Source organism: Sinocyclocheilus anshuiensis, unplaced genomic scaffold (genome assembly GCF_001515605.1).
Source record: "Sinocyclocheilus anshuiensis isolate Anshui unplaced genomic scaffold, SAMN03320099.WGS_v1.1 scaffold1096, whole genome shotgun sequence".
Lineage (NCBI taxonomy): Eukaryota > Metazoa > Chordata > Actinopteri > Cypriniformes > Cyprinidae > Sinocyclocheilus > Sinocyclocheilus anshuiensis.
This window is the reverse complement of record NW_015548251.1, coordinates 525,805-540,318: the sequence shown is the minus strand read 5'-3', so window position 1 is coordinate 540,318 and position 14,514 is coordinate 525,805. Positions and strand designations below refer to the sequence as shown.

The 14,514-nt window shown below is 36.6% G+C and overlaps 1 pseudogene; it reads right to left on the bottom strand.

Annotated features, from left to right (window-relative positions):
• Positions 1–3,016: 3,016 nt before the first annotated feature.
• Positions 3,017–14,514, bottom strand: part of LOC107655306 (kinase D-interacting substrate of 220 kDa-like) — a 58,192-nt pseudogene continuing 46,694 nt past the window's right edge.

The window sequence follows — 14,514 nt, the reverse complement described above, 5'->3', positions numbered from 1 at the left end:
TTGAAAATGACATGATGAAACCTTGTGAACTCTCCCAGAGTTTTATCTTGTATAGTTGCAGAAATTGGACTGTCAGTATCTGCAAAGTGTTATGCTGTATGCTGAGACTTTTTATAAAAGTAATATTGTAAATTGTACCTTTTTTTTTCTTCTTTTTTTTATACAAAATAAATCAAATGCTTTATTTGATGCTGGTCTGTTATGCTTGTGTGTAAAAATGTCAATCTGCCAGTGTTGTGCTGTATATTGACCTTGCCTTTTATATCCAGGATTCAAAAGCATGTCACTGACCTTTCACACATGCACATTCACCCATTACTGACAGGAACCGGAATCAATCTTTAATCGCCATATGGCTGTGTAAAACTGCATTCATTCCAGTCCATAGTGGGAAAAATGTGCTTATTCTTAATATATAACTGTCCACAAATCATACAGCCTAGCAGTTTTTCTTGCAATTGACCTCTTTCTCACTTCCTGTGTGATAAAACTCATTTCTTGAAGGTGTTTGGGAGTAGAACCGTATCCACAGGTTCTCTCATTTGTATAATCTGTGTATGGATGAAATGGCTGTTAAATCAGTGTTTGAGCTTTTGATTTGTGGAATTCAGTTTGTAAAATAATTGTCTGTCGGTTTAGTCGGTCGGCCGGCCCCTTAATGAGCATGAAATAATAAATCGGAGACCCGGATAGTGATTTTTTTTATTTTTTATTTTATTATCAATTTTTTACAGCTTCAGCTATTCTAAACTTATTCAGAATTGTACACAAAGTTTGTGAATAAAGCTGATAAATTCACAATGTTAGCATATCAGACATTAAAAAATATATTTAATTTATAGTGTAGTAAGGGAGTCATTTTGTGGGATGTAATTCAGGAAAATTATTTAACTACAGAAAAAAAAAGATAATGGTATATGCTCTACTTTATTTCATCCATTTCTGCATAGTGTTTCTCAAATGCAGCCTAAACCTCTATTAGTGTTCTTGATATGAAGAGTGCGCCACCTGCTGGCGGCCAGACTTCACCTCAGAAAAACAATGGCCATTCCTTTGATAGTTTTCAGTTTCATTATTTATGGGGAAAAAGATTGGCAGTTGGCAAATCTCATCAAAATACATACATAACTGTATGCGATTTTAAAACTAAAGTTTTTTAATGTTATTATTTTAGTGAACAATCCATCGGCACACTAACAAAGCTTAAATTTAGCAGAGATTACTTCAAATGAACTTCAAATGTGTCTGTTTTTTATTTTCAAATATAATGTAGTTATTTCAATTATATAATCACAAATTCTCAAAAGATTTGAAAAGAATGAGGTTTATTAATGTGAGAAAACACTGAGGATACTCATACACACAAATCAAGCCTTACAGAAACCTCTATTATTTCTTGTTTTTCTCTTATCGTAACACTGATCACAAATAGATTCACTCATCTAAAACGCTACAAGGCAGAACACAAACTACAAGGATGACCTGAATGTGAACCGGCCATTCAATCACAATCACAAATAAATAACAGCTTTCACGTCACCGATCACAGTAAAACCACCAGCACTAACTCTATGTGGTTAAATCCCCACTCTACTTGATGGATTTGAATATTGTGGACCAACCTACACTAGATCTTTAATGTTAGCAACGGAGCATGAAATAACAGGATTTGCACTAAACAAATCAGAAACTAAAAAGAGCTTCACAGCTTCCATTTATTGCTTTTTAGCACCCACTCCAAAAACAGCAACAATGACATTTCTCACACTTTTACACTGCATGTTCCTAATCAGTATTTTGGTTTTGTTTTCCAGTTAAAAATATCTAAATGTCCTTAAAATAAGATACATTAAAATTAACGGATAGAACAAGGTTGTGTAATATAATGACTTGTTTTCAGATAATTTTTTTTTTCCGGTAACACTACAATAACCTTCAATTCGTCAGCATTAATCAGTAATGAACTATAACACCGAATGACAATTTTTAAATATAGGTTAATATTATATAATAATTTATAATTATACTATGGATAATTGTTGTAATTCATCATGTTCATTTATAATATGTTAATGTTAATTCATGCAACTTGAAACCTTAAAAATGTATATGCAAAAATTTACATTAACCTAAATTAATAAAGCTGTGAAAGTATTTTTCATTGTGTTTCCTAATGAATTTACTTATGTTAATGAAATGTACTTAAATTCTTTTTAAAAAGTTACTTTTAAGTGCAAACCATACATTTTACGTTTTATATTACATTTTTTATTTTATAGGCTTTATAATTTTATGCTTAAATTATTTTATATAACTAATTTTATTTTTACTAACCATCGATTTTTGGTTTTATGGACCTTTAAATATATTTTATGCAAAACTAGTTGGAAATACTGGTTAAGAAACAGATTTTGCTGTGATGGGTCATTTTTAATTCGTGTTAACTTTAAAAATGAATCTAATCAGTGTCAACACAGAAAATGTGCAGTAATGATGCCTGAATGAAGAGTTTCTCTGAACCTTTGCATTTATTAGACTTTTACAGTAATTTACCCTTCGTCAGTTAAAAAGGTCATATGATGTTGCTAACAAGAACATTATTTTGTGTATTTGGTGTAATGAAATGTGTTTATGCAGTTTAAGGTTCAAAAAACACATTATTTTCCACATACTGTACATTATTGTTTCTCCTCTATGCCCCGCCTTTCTGAAACACATCGATTTTTACAAAGCTCAGTCTGAAAAGCGAGGTGTGCTGTGTTGCGTGAACATTTGGGCGGTGTTATGCAAATCTTCCCACATCGTGACATAGATATGTGGGGGCGTGTTAAAACAAGCCATTTTAGGAGGGCGTGGACGAGTCTTAACTTCTATAAAGAATATCTCTTTGGGTTTGAGACTTTAGTCTTTGCAACTTTAGAGATCTTATCTATTCACGAACAGCTTGTAACACTCCAAAGAGAAAGGAAAACTTGAAATCGCATCATATGACCCCTTTAAAGAAACCGTGTTAGGCTCACAGGACACTCTCTCGTTCCTCAGCAGCATCGGTGGCGGAACTGGTGGACCTCTTCTGGTAGACTCCACGCAGGTTCTGGTTAGGCAGCGTGGTGGTTTCGGTGCTGGATCCTGGTCGTATAACGGTCGAGGGGCAGTTGGTGGAGTCGGTGGTCTCCTGCTGGGTGCTTTTGTTGATGTTGTTGTTGAGCGCAGTATTGTCAGGTGAGCAGTTGAGGTTGCTCACAGCTGAAGTGGGCCAGCTCTCCTCAGGGGTACTGCTGTCAGATAGAGCATCAGAACAGATGGACATCCGGGCCACCGCCTCATCCTGAAGGTTACTCAGCCTGTGTGGTAAGACTCGCTTCTTAACCGAGCTCTCAAGAACCAGCTCGATCAGATGGGCCTCCTCTTCTTTCTTCTCACTGGACTTTTCCTCCTTCTTCCCTTTAGCTAAGAGGCCTGGTTCAGCAGCCCAAGGTTCCTCTCTCAGCAGCAGGGTGGCGTCTGTCTCCTCATCGCCTGAATCTTCCTCGCTCGGTATGCTGTGGTAAGATGGTCCCTGTCCTTTGGTCTTGCGTCTGGGTGGGATTTTAGTGGCGGACCCATGCTCTGACTTATCCTCCTCCTCTGTAATGGGATCTAAAAGACCACTGTCTGGGACGGAGGAGAAGTCCACAATAGTGTCTGCAGGTTTGGAGCTCTTTTTGGCAAAGGGTTTGCGCCCGTCTTGCTCACCTTCCTTAGTCTTCTCCTCAGAGCTGGCTGTGAAGAACTGGCCAGACAGGACTTGAGCAGGACTCTCTCGTCCAGCAGCAGATACCTAAAGCTGGGACATGTGGGAGATACATTCCTGGTAAGCGCTGCAATACTCAGCTTGCTGCTTGTCGGTCAGCTTGCAGATGTCGTTGGATGATTCCTGAGAGTTCAGGCTGGATATGCTTGGCGTCCGGTGAGTGTTGGCCTAAAGGAGAAGATCAGGTCAATTCATTTAGACAGTAATGAGAGAACATGTTAGGTGATGTGGTAGCACACACACAACAAAGCACTTCAAGCAATAGTTTATCCAAACCCATTTTTGCAGGCAAAATGGAGTTTTCAAATAGGATTCCATGCAATTAGGAATTTTGCCTGAGGGCAAAAGTTTTTCCCACACAGATTTTGCGTTGAGTTTAGTTGGTCATGTGAATTTGCTGCATTGACCAATAGAAAGCTGTTTGGTTTGAAAGTGACCTTTGTGTGATATGTGCTTCATACACTGCTATGATCGTGGCAAGTGAATGCAGTTGTAGCGTTGACACTCTGCCTGTTTATGTGATTCTGTAAAAAATACAGGGTCTTAGACAGCACAGTCTGCAGGAAGCTCTAATCCACAGTAAATTCTATTTGTACACTAATGGTTACAAACTCTCTGCGCCTCCCTACAATCATATTTTGAGTGTGATTCATTGTGGCAAAAATTTAATTTAATTTAAAAATGTTCAAGGAGTTTGACTGATAGCATTATTTATTCATTCATTAATTCAAAATTTCTATAGATATCACGCTAATATCATTATCAGGAATTGTTGTCAATTCAATTTTGTTTCACAAGTTCTTGATTCAATTTGATCTAATTTTGATTTATTTTGGTATATGTCAGTTCTAATGTCTATTCTGCCAGGCTGTTTCAGACTGATTCATCTTTTTAAACAATTCATTTAAAGGGGTCATATGATGTTGCTAAAAAGAACATTATTTTGTGTATTTGGTGTAATGAAATGTGTTTATGCGGTTTAAGGTTCAAAAAACACATTATTTTCCACATACTGTACATTATTGTTTCTCCTCTATGCCCCGCCTTTCTGAAACGCATCGATTTTTACAAAGCTCATCGGTCTGAAAAGCAAGGTGTGCTGTGATTGGCCAGCTATCCAGTGCGTTATGATTGGCCGAATACCTCAAGCGTGTGACGGAAATGTTACGCCCCTTACCATATTGTGATGCCCTGTCAGGCCGGATCGACGAGACAAAAACATGAAAACCCATTATAAACGAGGCATTCATTGCATCCAGTGGGGAAATACAACTTAAATACAACTTAACCACTGATTTCTAGTCGTGTCCATTTTTGGAAGACCAAACAAAGTAGTTTCGCTCTCACAACGAAACACAGCGTCACACACGGCGGCCTAGAGTGAGCGGCGGTGGCCTAGAGTGAGCAGAGGCCGGGGGCTAGAGTGAGGAACGGCCGGAGGGCTAGAGTGAGCAGAGGCGGGTGGGCTTAAGAACGGCGCGGCCGGCGATTTCGACGAAGGAGGGTCCGGAAGGCTTGTGGCAACCACATGTGACGACCCCGGGCTGGACTCCGCTTCGTCCACGGTGAAAGCCGATCCGGCGATCCACAGCGCGATTTCCTCAGCAACCAGCACGGATCAGCTCCAGGCATGACGAAGCAGATATCGTCCTCTTTTGGATGGCCAAACAAAGTAGTTTCGCTTTCACAAAGAAACACACAGCGCCTTCACGACATGGCGGCGGCGGCAACAATACTACAGCGAGAATAAAAGTTACGCCTTCTTTCTTTGCGTGAACATTTGGGCGGTGTTATGCAAATCTTCCCAGATAGTGACGTAGGTATGTGGGGGCGTGTTAGAACAAGCCGTTTTAGGTAGGTGTGGCTGACTCTTAACTTTTATAAAGAATATCTCTTTGAATTTGAGACTTTAGTCTTTGCAACTTTACAGATCTTCTTTATGCACCAAGAGCTTGTAACACTCCAAAGAGAAAGGAAAAATTGAAATCGCATCATATGACCTCTTTAAAGAAGCAGCTCATTAGAGTAATCTGTTTGTGAATCGGACTATACATGTCACATTATATGTTTGGTTTTGCATGCAGCCAATGAGGTCAACTAAACAGAAAGATGTCGCTTGCCATTATTTCACGGTACACAGACTTATTTAATCACATTCAACGTAATTCAATTAAATTAAAAAAAAACTGATCTAGGGATTTAAAGAAAGAATCAATTTAACACTTCATTTTTACTTCCAGATGTTTAAACTTGGCATGTTTATGCAAGAATGTCTTTGACTGTTCTTCATACAAGACTATCACATGGCTTCAGAAGACTTGGAATAAGTAACTCGGTGTATTCCATGAGAAGTTATACAGAGTTTCAGTAACATGACAGTGAGTTTGAGTGAACTATTCCTTTAGAGAGACATTAGGTGTGTTCTAAATTAGTCTATGAATTTTAGAAGGCTAACTTGTCTCAGATAGAACTTTTTTACTACATAGAACCATTCACAGTGTTCCATTTATAGGAAAGTTCTGTTGCAGTAGCTTTAGCATGTTTAGCCACTCCCCTTCCTGTACATCCACACTCTGTCTTTTCTTTTGCAATACATCACTCAGCTACTCATAATACACACAATAGCGTGTGAACGCACTACTTGGGCTACAAAATGGTGTAAAAATAGTGCAGAGGTATGTGAAATGAGACGCACACAAAGTCTGTGCTCACCAACAACTTACATGATGCTAATCTAAACCATTATGAGCTCTTGCTTGTGTTGCAACACCTTGCCAAGTGTTAACAGATGAGTGCAGAAATAGCTATCTCTGTGTGATAGAAAGCTAGCATGTGTGGTCAGCTCTTCACTTCCTCTGCCCATCCAGGTCAGAAAACACTTCATTTGTCACCCAGTAAACCACATGCTATTTCATGCAAATAAGAGACTACTGAAAAGGAGAAGCTGCCTCTATAGCAACAAAATGCAACACTGAAGAAAATAATTAGTTAAAAAGGCACAATAACAACAAAAAAAGCCCCAAGTTCTTTTATTTCTATGCACGCATATGTTTGTGTTAGCTTCTATGTATATAATTACACCGTTCTCTCATGGTGTGCACCTGTGTTTATCTATAGGCTGTACTTCAGTGCTGAATGTGTTTGTGTGCACAGCAGTACCACGCACCAGCCAGTGGGCATTGTGTTGCCTGGCGGGCTCCTCCAGCCCCACACCACTGAGCTCTTCGAAGCTTAGGTTGAGGCTGTACGTGAAGTTTTCTGGGTTGATGGTCACGTCTTGTGGCGCTTCAGAGGGTCGGTGGGGTTCGAGTGGAGTCAACACGTCCTGCTCGCTGCACGCTCTCGATTCATCATGCAGCAGCTGGTTCTCCACATGACGCTGCTCTAGAACCTACAGCAGATGAACGCAGCACAAATACAGCAATGTTTATATGGATTCAACCGCAAGAGTGAATTTCATCCATTATAGTGATATTGAGTTGAGCAACAAATTCAAGGCCTGTTCCTGGACAATTCAGACTGAAACGGTATTCCTGTGTTCTTGACTTCTAAAACGCAAATAGTATGAAAACTATCCAGAAAAAGACACACTACTATTTATAAGTATGGAATTTTAAACATTCTGAAAGAAGTGCTCACCCAGGCTGTATTTATTTGATCAAAAATACAGTAAAAACTAATATTGTGAAATATTATTACAAATAACTGTTTTGTATTCCAACATATATTAAAATTTAATTTATTCCTGTGATGGCAAAGCTGATTTAGCACTTAGCAGTCATTACTCCAGTTTTCAATGTCACATGATCATTCAGAAATCATATGCTTTGGTGCTCAAGAAACATTTCTTATGATTACCCATGTTGAAACAGCTGTGCTGCTTAATATTTTTGTGGAAATCATTATACATTTTTAAGAATTCTTTGATAAAATGTTCAATAGAATAGCATTTATTTGAACTATAAATCTTTTGTAACATTATACAAGTCTTTTTTGCCACTTTTGAAGAATTTAATGCATCCTTGCTGAATAAAAGTATTAATTTCTTTAAAAAAAAAAAAAAAGAAAAAAATCTTACTGACCCCAAACGTTCCATTGGTAGTCTTTGCGATATTATTATAATATTACGAATGATTGGGATAAGTCAGTATTTATTTTTACACTATGGTAATGTCTAAATGTCTATATATGGATGGATGGATGGATGGATGGATGAAAATAAAATCTAATGATAAGAATTAGATTTTTCTGAAGACCCCTGAATTAGCTGAAGACAGTGTTTTTACAAAAGATCACAGACGTGTTTGATTTGGGTGGGATTAAAACAGGAAAAAAAAACATGTGAAACAAGAATCCTACCTGACCAATTCAGAGAAAACAAGACCATTTCAATAAGACTTTCATTTTAAGCAAATTGGATACAAGGCCAAAAAATAAATAAATAAATAAATCACAAGTTTTGTTATGTAAAATCGCTGAATGGCCATAGAACTATGTGAAACCTTACGCCAATATCACAACTAGCCCCGAGTCATTCCATTTGGACTTGTTTCCAGGCTAAAGAATGCTATTTTCTTGTAAACGTCAAGCTATTCAGATCTTCAAATGGACACTGAGTCCCCACTGACAATAACCCTCCTTCATCCAGAAAGCAGCCATCTTGGACCAGATGGCTGCCTGCTTGCTGGCAACACAACATTCGTTTGTATAAGCGCAAATGGAAATCTGATCAAGACAGCTACATGTGTTCCTTATTTCAACCCCATCCAGCCTTCTTCACTATAGAGAGAATAGCTGTGCACTAAACATTGCAAACCACAAACAGAATGATGACCATTATCTGATCTGAATGTGTAGGAAAGAACAGATCACAAGTCAGCTGATGTCTTACCATGGACCTGAAGAGATGCCAGTCTCCAAAGTTCATGCTCATTTCCTTCTTGAGCTCATCAAGGTTCAACTGAGACAGAACCCGGCCGTTCACGTTGGCCCACATTTAGGATGACAGGATTTGACATAAGAACATTATGACATTCAACAGCTAACAAACTGTAGATCAATTTGATCTCAGCAGTATGTCAAAGGTTGAAACAAAGTTCACAATAGAGATTTTTAGGTATGCAGGTTGATGCAGCACAGCTGGCAGGTTGACTAATGCATGTCTAATGAAGACATCAGAAATGTCATTGCTTCCTTCAGACGTTGTCCAATGGAAAGAAAGGCCTCATTGTGAAACCTCTGTATGCACCACATGGAGCTGATAAAACCGCTCTTTTCCAATGGATGAACGTGGATTTACAGGGATGAACTAATTTACCACAACCCATGTCTCAGTCCTGTTTTTCACTTTTTAATTAGAAATTGGTGTATTTCCATGAAAAAAATAAGGCATAAGACTAAGAGACTAACTTTCAGAAGATAAAATATTACAAGAGCTGCTTTATTTTCTATTCATTTAATATAAAGTTAGCAGCCCTGTTGCCAAAATAAGGACATGTTCAAACACAGTTCAAAACCCATTGTCTGGTTTTATTTTCTAGCAATAAACAACTGAAAAACATAAACATAGAAAAACATTAAAAAAATTAAATAAATCAAATTAAAAGAAATAAGGAAATTAGAAATGACTTTCTGTTAGTAGGGCTTGCTAGTTTGTGCCAAATGTTGATTTGTACTTAGTTTGGTATCAATAAGATTTTTTTAAATAAATTAATACTTTTAAAAAGGATGGATTAAATTGATTAAACATTACAGCAAAGACTTTATTACAAACAAAAACACACAAAAAACAAGATTGTTTTCAAATAAATGTTGCTCTTATAAACTTTATATTCGTCAAAGTATTCAATATAATTTATCACTGAATATCATTTCAACAGATTGTTAAAATGTAGAAAATTATATAGAAAATTATGACTTAATTCCTAATTTAGAGGGGAGGAGATACAGAGATCAGATATGTTTAAAATTAGCTACTTCATACTATGTTAATCCTGTTAGATAATACTTTTTCAAACATATATAACAGCTGTCATAGAAAAAAAACATTAGATTTGCACCTCAAATGCTTTAAAGAAGCAATAGGACAATAAAGTGTACTGTGAAAGTGCCTATTAAGTGCACAGTAAAATCACATGCCAAACCTTTAAATGGACTGCATTCTTTTCAATGGACCTTTTCAGGACACTTCTCCAAAACAAACCTTTTTGATTGTGCTGATATACTGCTCCAGCATGCTGGAGTCCAGACCCTGGATCAATTTCAGCTTCTCACATATGCCATCGATGCTCAGAGAACTGAGGAGGACCTAAGATCCACTAGAAACCACAGAATCAGAGCCCTACACACACATACAATAACTAGTTACTCATTCCATCCGTTCATAATGCATTCTGGAATAGCAAGGCATGAGGCACGGTCAAAGCCATGCAATGCAAAAGCAGTAACTCAAGAAAAAGCACAGCAGTAATCCAATGTCAGTACAGAATAAGGAACTCTGAGCAGTTATGGGTGAAGGATCAATACATGATGGAAATTTCTGTCTGTTGAAGTCATGTATGGGAGCTATTATTACAAGATTAAATGCATTGTTAATGTAAAATGCTAATGTGTAGTGTAGACACAGTGTGGTCTGGATGTCAGTGGTGACCCAGTTTGTTGTGCTGCTATGGTTGATCTTTGGCCTGTGCACTGATCTCATTAGACCTTCAAGTATGACGTACACTCTTAAAAATAAAGGATCCAAAAGCGGGGGTTTGCTGTGATTCCATAGAAGAACCATTCTGGTTCCCCCAAGGACTGTTAACTGAACAGTTCTTAAAGGAACCATTGTTTTTTTCTAATGTGAAGAACATTTTAATGATCTAAAGAACCTTTTTTTCACTATAAAAAATCTTTTGTGCAATAAAAAGGTTCCACGATCTTAAAATTAAAGGTTCTTTATTGGCATCTATGGTTCCATGAAGAACCTTTTACATCCATGGAACCTTTCCATTCCACAACAGGTTATTTATGGTGCAAAAAGATTCTTTATTTGATTGATCAATTGAAAATGTTCAATGTTGAATATTCTTCACCCAACTAATTTTTTTTTTCTTTTAAGAACTGTTCACTTAAAAGTTCTTTGTGGTACCCGAAATGGTTCTTCTATGGCATTGTTGCAAAACCACCCTTGATTTTGGTTCTACATAGATCCATAGATGTCATTTATTTTTTAAAGTAAAATTATAATCAGCCCACTTAACTAATGCAGCAACCATGTAGTGACAATATAACAAATTTAGTTACAATTATTTTAGTTTACTTCTCATGAAATTGCTCTCTAATTTAATAATTTGGGGCCAGAGTTAACTCCATAAATTACTCAGCATTAGCATTATAAAACTCTGTTCTTCATATGATGGTGACTGGGCCTTGTATCTATATGTAGGTCAGTCTGATTGGGAAACAACTACTGTGATGAGCAGCCAAAAAATATAAAATATGTCCATGATTCTTTGTTCAAAAATGAGTGGTGTGGATTCTCAGCCAAGCTTGACACCAGTTGTTTTCACCTAAAATATTTGTGCTTAAGTCTTATTCATCAGCAGCAGGCATGTTTAATAAAAAAAACACACAAGAAAAAAGAAAATCAGTGCCTTGAGAGCTAATTGGATGAAACTGCAGAAAAATTTAAAGTAATCAGCCAACCAGAAGAAACCTTTGAATAAAAATTCTCTATAGTCACTACTAATATTCTATAAAATGTCATTTGCACTCAGATTCAAACAAGCTGACGTTAAAATTAAACTTGAAACGCCGGTCTGAACCTATATAACGGAGAAAAACATTTGAGACATTTTAAGTCAAAAACAGTTTAAATTTCAATCTGTCCTTCACATAAATCATCATATGGCTTCAGAGGACTTAAAATATAGTGCACAGGTTGCATGGAAGTTGTTATTGTCCTATCTGGAGTTGGACAGCATGTGATGTTCGCTTGTTCACATACTTTTGGCCACAGTGTATTTGAACAGAAATTTCACAATGACAGAACTGGCTGTTCATTTTGTTCTGGTTTTAAGTGAAACAAGCCAAAATGAGCAGAAGCCCTGAAAATAACACGGTTAATATAAGAAAACTGAAGGGTTTAAATGTTTGTACCTGCTTCGTTCTGAAGGGCTGAGATTTAATCTGGGACTGAGAACAGGAGAGAGGACGAGAGGAACGGAGGGATTAGGTCACATGCTTCAATCAGCAATCAATCAAATGTGTACACACAATAACATTATTTATGACAGATGCTTGTCTCACAGCATCCAACCTGCACGGATTTCACAGTACTGATTTGACCAAGCCAAGCAAACAGAGAACTTGAAAAAAATGAAAAGAACAACATTTTGCAGAAAGGACGGACTGCCAAAGAGTTTCGAACAGAAAAGACACACAGAACAAGAATAGGAGAAACTGAGAGGACTTTTCACGACTCCATGCCGAGAAGAAGTTGTTTAATTCCAAAACGGCCCCACCCTGATGGGTGAGTGTTCGAGCCGGGGCGATAAGAGTGTAATTAGCGTGAGGGGCCGGGGAGGAGGAAACAAGACGTGTTCGCTGAAGGAAGCGGCTCGCTATGCTGATAAGAGCGGCCTCATGCAGCGTGCCGTCCCAGCACTGCTGATGCTAATCCAGCCAGCCTCAGATAGCAGCAGCCTTTCACACCACGCAGAACAAAGCAGCGATGGGGGGACAGACCAGAGAGCGGATCAAATGACTGAGGCATGAAAGAGCAAAACAACAGAGCTGAAGGAAGGAGGGCAGAATATTAGGAGAGAAAGCAGCGGCAGGGCTTGACTCAGGCTATGACAATGGGGAAGAATGACAGATGTGCAGGAATGGAGAATATGCTGGAGGTGCTGAGAGATGTGTAAATAGTGGTTTTAGGGATCATAAATTGGGATGAATGATAAGTAAGTGAGCATCAGTAATGGTCTAATCTGAGATAATTATGATTTATGATATCTTATATTTGGCCATTTTGAGATTATTGGCATCAGCAGACAGCTGTGGCCGATCTGGCAACAGAAACGTCTTTCCAACAGCCCCCAATCAATGGATATTGCACATTTTCCATTTTAAAAAAGTTTGTATTGAATCGAGTGAATATTGTGTAAAATAAATGTTAATTTGATTCAGAAATTTTGTTTGAAATCATTCAAATTATACTACTGTTTAAATGTTTGGGGTTGGTATGATTTTTTTATGTTTTTGAATCTGCTCTCCATGGTTGTATTTATTTAATCAAAAATACAGTAAAAACTGTAATATTGTGAAACATTATTACAATTTTAAAATAACTGCTTTCAATTAAAATATATTTTATTCCTGTGATGGCAAAGCTGGATTACTCCAGTCTTCAGTGTCACACGATCCTTCAGAATCTTTCTAATATGCTGATTTGGTGCTTAAGAAACATTAATTATTAATACCCATATTGAAGGATCCATATGTGACCTTGGACCACAAAATCAGTCTTAAGTTGCTGGGGTATATTTGTAGCAATAGCCAAAAATACATTGTATGGGTCAAAATTATTGATTTTTCTTTTATGCCAAAAATCATTAGGATATTAAGTAAAGATCATATTCCATGGAGATATTTTGTAAATGTCCTACTGTAAATATATTAAAACTTAATTTTTGATTAGTATTATGCATTGCTAAGAACTTCATTTGGACAACTATAAAGGCGATTTTCTCAATATTTTGATTTTTTTGCACCCTCAGATTCCAGATTTTCAGATAGTTGTATCTCGGCCAAATATTGTCCTATCATAACAAACCATACATCAATGGAAAGCTTATTTATTCAGCTTTCAGATGATGTATAAATCTCAATTTTGAAAAATGTACCCTTAAGACTGGTTTTGTGGTCCATGGTCACATATTGAATATCCATATTGTGCTGCTTAATATATTTGTGGAAAATATTTTGTCAGGATTGTTTGATGAATAGAAATTTCAAAAGAACAGGACTTATTTATTTATTTATGTAATAATGTAAGCCTTTACCGTCCCTTTTGATCAGTTTAATGTTTGCACAATAAAAGTATTAACAAAATAATGATCTTTAAAAAAGCATCATATGACCCCTTTAAAACCTTATACATATAGTAAGGTCAAAATGCCTACTAAAAAGATTTTCAGTTACATTTTTAGATTCATTTTACAGTTTTGTAGTGGAATGTTTGAATTCACTTGTAGCATATCAAACGTTGTACTACCTCTGGGTTGTTGTTGTTGTTTTTTTCAACTGACAAAATAACATTAGTTAACTTACCAGTAGGGTTGCAAAGGGCTGAAAAATTTCCAATGAATTTCCGGAAACTTTTCAAAAATCCCTGGAATATTCCAAAAACAATCCTGGAAAGTTTCCAAAATTTCTGGAATATTTCCTAAATTTACTGGAAATTTTACACCTTTTTGCAACCCTACTTTTGAATATAAAAGTCATACCACATGTATTGCTCTTGGTTTGCTGCTATTTTTATGTAAATAAGCAGAAAATAATTTAAGGGAAAGTTCATTCATAATGATAATTCATAATTCATAATTCATGTGACAAATAAAAAAAAATCTTGAAATCTTAAATGTAACTGAAACTGATAAATAAAAATTGATAAAAACTATATAAACATTAATAAAATGTATATAATAATATCAAAATATTTAATAAAAACTATAATG